This window comes from Oncorhynchus mykiss, chromosome 2, assembly GCF_013265735.2.
Source record: "Oncorhynchus mykiss isolate Arlee chromosome 2, USDA_OmykA_1.1, whole genome shotgun sequence".
NCBI classification, from domain to species: Eukaryota; Metazoa; Chordata; class Actinopteri; order Salmoniformes; family Salmonidae; genus Oncorhynchus; species Oncorhynchus mykiss.
Window position 1 is genome coordinate 70176644 of NC_048566.1, and position 5852 is coordinate 70182495.

Below are 5852 nucleotides of genomic sequence, written 5' to 3' on the forward strand. Positions count from 1 at the left end.
AGGATGTCTTTCCTGTAACGCACAGCGTTGAGATTGCCTGCAATGACAACAAACTCAGTCCGATGATGCTGTGACACACCGCCCCAGACCATGACGGACCCTTCACCTCCAAATCGATCTCGCTCCAGAGTACAGACCTCGGTGTAACGCTCATTCCTTCGACAATAAACATGAATCCGACCATTACCCCCGGTGAGACAAAACCGCGATTCGTCAGTGAAGAGCACTTCTTGCCAGTCCTGTCTGGTCCAGCGACGATGGGTTTGTGCCCACAGGCGACGTTGCCGGTGATGTCTGGTGAGGACCTGCCTTACAACAGGCCTACAAGCCCTCAGTCCAGCCTCTCTCAGCCTATTGCGGACAATCTGAGCACTGTTTGTGTGCGTTCCTGGTGTAACTCAGGCAGTTGTTGTTGCCATCCTGTACCTGTCCCGCAGGTGTGATGTTCGGATGTACTGATCCGGTGCAGGTGTTGTTACACGTGGTCTGCTACGGCGAGGATCAGCTGTCCGTCCTGTCTCCCTGTAGGGCTGTCTTAGGCATCTCACAGTACAGACATAGCAATTTATTGCCCTGGCCACATCTGCAGCCCTCATGCCTCCTTGCAGCATGCCTAAGGCACGTTCACACAGATGAACAGGGACCCTGTGCCTCATTCTTCTGGTGTTTTTCAGAGTTTATATATCTCTATATGCACCTTGGCATAGATTGGCATGTCTCCGGAACTCTATTGGAGGGAACCGCCACCATTCTTCCACAAGAAATTCCATAATTTGGTGTTTTGTTGATGTTGGTGGAAAGCAGGCGGCACTCCAGAATCTCCCATAAGTGTTCAATTGGGATGAGATCTGGTAACACACACACATGTAGAAGCACCTGATTTCAATATACTTTCTATCCCTAATTTACTCAAGTGTTTCCATTATCTTGTCAGTTACCTGTATGTGCTTATATAACAAATAAAACAAACAAATATCCAATACAGAATGTAATAACGTCCAGAACCTAATTCAACAAATACAAATTGAAAAGGACTGACTGACTTATTCTCTCTCTCTGTTTGATTGTGTCTCATAACATTCCAAAAGCTGCTGCCCACATCGAGCAAATGGGAGTCACACGACCCACACCAATAGCACAGGCACTACCAATACAAACCCTCAGCGACCCCTGTGGGTCATTAACTCTAATTGTGGAGGATATAACAGTGTCCCTCCCATAGACGTTTTTAATATCCTGTGACATTATTTAATTAATTTAGGATGATTATTTACTGCTGGTATAGCAGTTAATGCTCACAAGGGCAAGAAGTGATTGCAAAACCAGATAATGTCAATGTCCTTCTTGCCCATCACTCTGGATGTTTATATTAAATCTCAGACACTAAAAATGTCCCAGACTGAACAATGAATGTTTGTATCTTTGTGTTAAAGAGTGTATTCAAGAATGAAAGTAGGCTACCTGTCTTTTTCTTTAAGTACTCCCCTACAGCTATTCACTTTTAGGCTACTTGAGTCATTTTCTATTCAGTTATCTTTACTTTTACTCAAGTTTGAGAATTGGGTACTTTTCCTACCGGTGGCACAGTATACACTTTATAGTCTACATTGTATAAACCACGACATGATTGGATTTCTTCATGGTTATAATCTCATTCCAACTGTTCAGCAACGTTTACCGCACACGCTTCAACATTCTCGCCTTATCTGCCTTAATGTTTATGTGGTTACTTTTGTCACTCACTGGCTGCAGTGAAAATCTCTCTCAAAACCAAGTAAATATGGCACCAAGAGAACATTGCAAATATCTCTAGGAACTGAGGATTTTCTAACATATTTCCATGTTTCAAATCACAGTATATCAACAAAATAACATATTATCTGATTACATCATCACTCCACTGCAGTGGATTAAAGGCTGTGATGATCAACTGCAAGTTATGAAGATTAATTAAAAGAGCATGCAGATCTTTCCATTTTATGGAACTGAGGAATATTTTTGCTCTTTGTGGGTTCCTCTGCACCCATGGCTTTCAGAAGGTAGCCAGCAAGGTTTCGGCCTACAATGGCCTTCATCAGAATAATCACACAAAGTGAATGGCCCTCCATTTCAAAGGGAGGACACTCGCTTTGTGAGTTATCTTGGAATTGAAAAAGTTAGCAAACACAAAAGCATTAGCAATGTTGCCAAACACCAAAGATCGAGAGAGACGTTCTGGATCCATTCCTCAGACCCTTCAGTCCCCAGAAGGACTACAGTGTTAGCCCATTGACAACCCCCCCTCCTCCTTTGTACTGTTGTGTTAGTCCATTTTGCCTATGCTTTTGATGTTGTTTGGTTATCCCTAGTTTTGCTTAGCCCGGTTGTTCATTTCCTAACATATTCAACATACAGTAATGGTTTTACATCAATTATATCTACTGCAGTTGAAATATGCATGCTCTGTTTTACTGGTTCCATTTCTGCCCTTACACAAACACTTGCAGTCAGAGTGCAGTATAACTGCAGTATGCTGCATATAAAATAAGTTTGATTTACTGCAGTACATTTTCAGTGTAACTGCAGTTATTCTGCAATTACTGCGTCCAAAATACCACAGTCGACAGCAGTTACTGCACTAGACTGCAGTTTCAAAACCCCAAATCTTTTTGGTGAGTATTTTACCACTAGGTGGAGACAGACCACAGTAGCCCTCACCTTGAGGCTCAACCTGTATATTCTACCACACCCTCTCTCATTAGCACCACCAGCTGAAAAGTTTGCATGGGGAAGACACATTTTGTAGACAAGTCTTCATCAATTAATAATTTCTCCACTTGCTCTTTAGTTTTGGGCTCCTGAATGGTGCAGCGGTCTAAGACACTGCATCTCAGTGCAAGAGGCGGCACTGCAGTACCTGTTTCGAATCCAAGCTGCATCACATTCAGCTGTGACTGGGAGTCCCATAGGGCAGCACACAATTGGCCCAGTGTTATCTGGGTTTGGCCGTGGTAGGCCATCATTGTAAGTAATAATTTGTTCTTAACTGACTTGCCAAATTGAATACTGATTTACATAGCTTTAATAGTGCTGGTGTCCAGTAGGGGGCTCTAGTGAGCCATTTACCACACCTGCATATTCTGTTCCTCAACCATACAGGTGCAAGCCCCTTCCAATCACAGTTTGAACCAAAGTTCTCATATATACAGTACCAGTCAAAAGTTGACACACCTACTCATTCAAGGGTTTTTATTTATTTATTTTTTCTACATTATAGAATTATAGTGAAGACATCAAAACTATGAAATAACACATTTGGGATCATGTATAAGTGCTGCATCAGATGACCTGGCCTCCACAATCACCCGACCTCAACCCAATTAAGATGGTTTGGGATGAGTCGGACCGCAGAGTGAAGAAAAATCAGCCAACAAGTGCTCAGCATATATGGAACCTCCTTTAAGACGGCTAGAAAAGCATTCCAGGTAAAGCTGGTTGAGAGAATGCCAGAAGTGTGCAAAGCTGTCAAGGCAAAGGGTGGCTACTTGAAGAATCAAAAATATATGTTGATTTGTTTAACACTTTAGTTACATGATTCCATGTGTGTTATTTCAGTTATTTCAATGTAGAAAATAGTACACTTTTGACTGGTACTGTAGATAGACATATTTTAACTTTTCAGCCAACCTCAAGTCACCATCATTCAAAAGCAGTACATCCACAAAATAAGGACAAGAGACCAAAACTACGCTTATGGATGTGTATTTTAATAAAAATAATTCTGTCAAAATTAAACAGAATACAATATTTCTTTATCATGTTTCTAGTACATTGGTATGTTTTTTAAAATGTTTTATTATCATTATAATCTCTCTTTTTTATATATATTGTTTTAAAGGTTCTAAAAGTTTCATGCCAAGTAGAGGGTAACTCACCTCACAATTGCTAAACTCAAAACTCAATATGAAATTAAAATAATAATAGAAAATAATAGTAAATTGTGCACAGCTTGTTGTTTTTAATTCCTAATTCCATTCCCTTCGCCTCTCCATTTGAAGCATGGATAGCTCCAATTGAAAAACATAACATAACATAAAAGGAGAACAGGGAGATTGTTTGCTACAGTAGGTGTAGGTGTGTCTATAAAAGTCCCAGGAGAAGCTCGACAGATTACGATCTTTCTACACACACACACACACACACCTAAACATTAGTCATTCTATTTCATAATGAATGATCTTAAAATGGAAATATACATTTTGGGTGGCTATAGGAGTTTAAAAGCCATTTCCAGTTTTTGAAAGCCTTCAAGAGATGCAGGCTTTGCTATAATGTCATAAGATATAATCAAAATCTATCTGCTGGCTGCTTCCAATATTGAAAGTCTATCACTGAATGTATTGTTCAGAATTACTGGTAAACTCTATAGTGAAAACTCATGCGAATGGATAGCGCCACCTAAAGATTTAACTAATTAAGCAACATGAATTAAAACAACTAAAACTTCATCCAACATGGGTTACAGTGTGTATAGGTGTGCTTGAAAGATGATGTGCCCAACCCAGTATGTCAGTCTTTAACAGGTTCGGGATAAAGGGCTCCCGAGTGGTGCAGCGGTCGATTCCAGGCTGTATCACAACCGGCCGTGATTAGGACTCTCATAGGGCAGCGCACAATTGTCCCAGCGTCGTCCCGGTTAGGGTTTGGCCAGGGTAGGCCGTCATTGTAAATAAGAATTTGTTCTTAACCGACTTGCCTAGTTAAATAAAGATAAAATAAATAAAGTATTTTACTTCCTACTGCAATACAATATTTATTTTTAACCTTTATTTAACTAGGCAAGTCAGTTAAGAACAAATTCTTATTTACAATGACGGCCTTCCGGGGAACAGTGGGTTAACTGCCTTGTTCAGGGGCAGAACGACAGATTTTTACCTTGTCAGCTCAGGGATTCGATCCAGCAACCTGGCCCAACGATCTAAGCACTAGGCTACCTGCCGCCCCGGCCGTGATTGGGACTCCTGTAGGGCGGTGCACAATTGGTCCAGCGCTGTCTGGGTTAGGGTTTGGCCAGGGTAGACATTAAGTTAAGGTATTTGTTCTTGTTTTGTATATATTTTAGCAGGTATAAGCCCATGATGCCGATAGACATTGTCCAAATGTAAAGATTGGGTAAAAAAAAATAATCTAAATGGCCTTTGTGAACATATTAAAGTCTACCAAACACTAACAACACAGAAGCTGATGTTTTCTACCCCCACCACCCCTTTGCTTCACAAACATGCTTTGCAAGATTGTCAAAAGAGTTAATGAAACACATTGCAATATGTCTTACAGGTACAGGGGATGTCAATATCAATCTCATGGTGGCCAGCAGCAAATCTGAAGCACAAACATAATATAATCTGCTAAACTACATTCAACACACAGTGGAGCGCCTCCTGCTGGCTGGGTGAAATACTGCGTTAATACATCAATGATCGACAACTGTCCCATGTGCCAAGAGAATATCTGTTAAAAATAGGAGAATACATACTGTAATGAAAGAAAGAGAGAAAAAAAATAACATTCAACTGACTATAATAAACAAACAAAAACAAAGGAACAAAGTTAAGGTCACATGTTTGTAAAAGTGACCGAGTCTATGTTGAGTTTATGTATTAACGCGACAGCTTCACATTAGTTGTGAGAAAAATAGAACCGCAAGAAAGCGGAAAAATAAGCATGTTCGCAATGATAAGATAATGGCTGGCTGTCAAAGCACTGGTATGAAAAGATTTAATGACTGACTGTATGAATTAAGTGTGGCCAATGGCAGGTACCATTGGTTATTAGAAAAGGGGAGGTCAAATTAAAAGCCTTATATTTGGCAA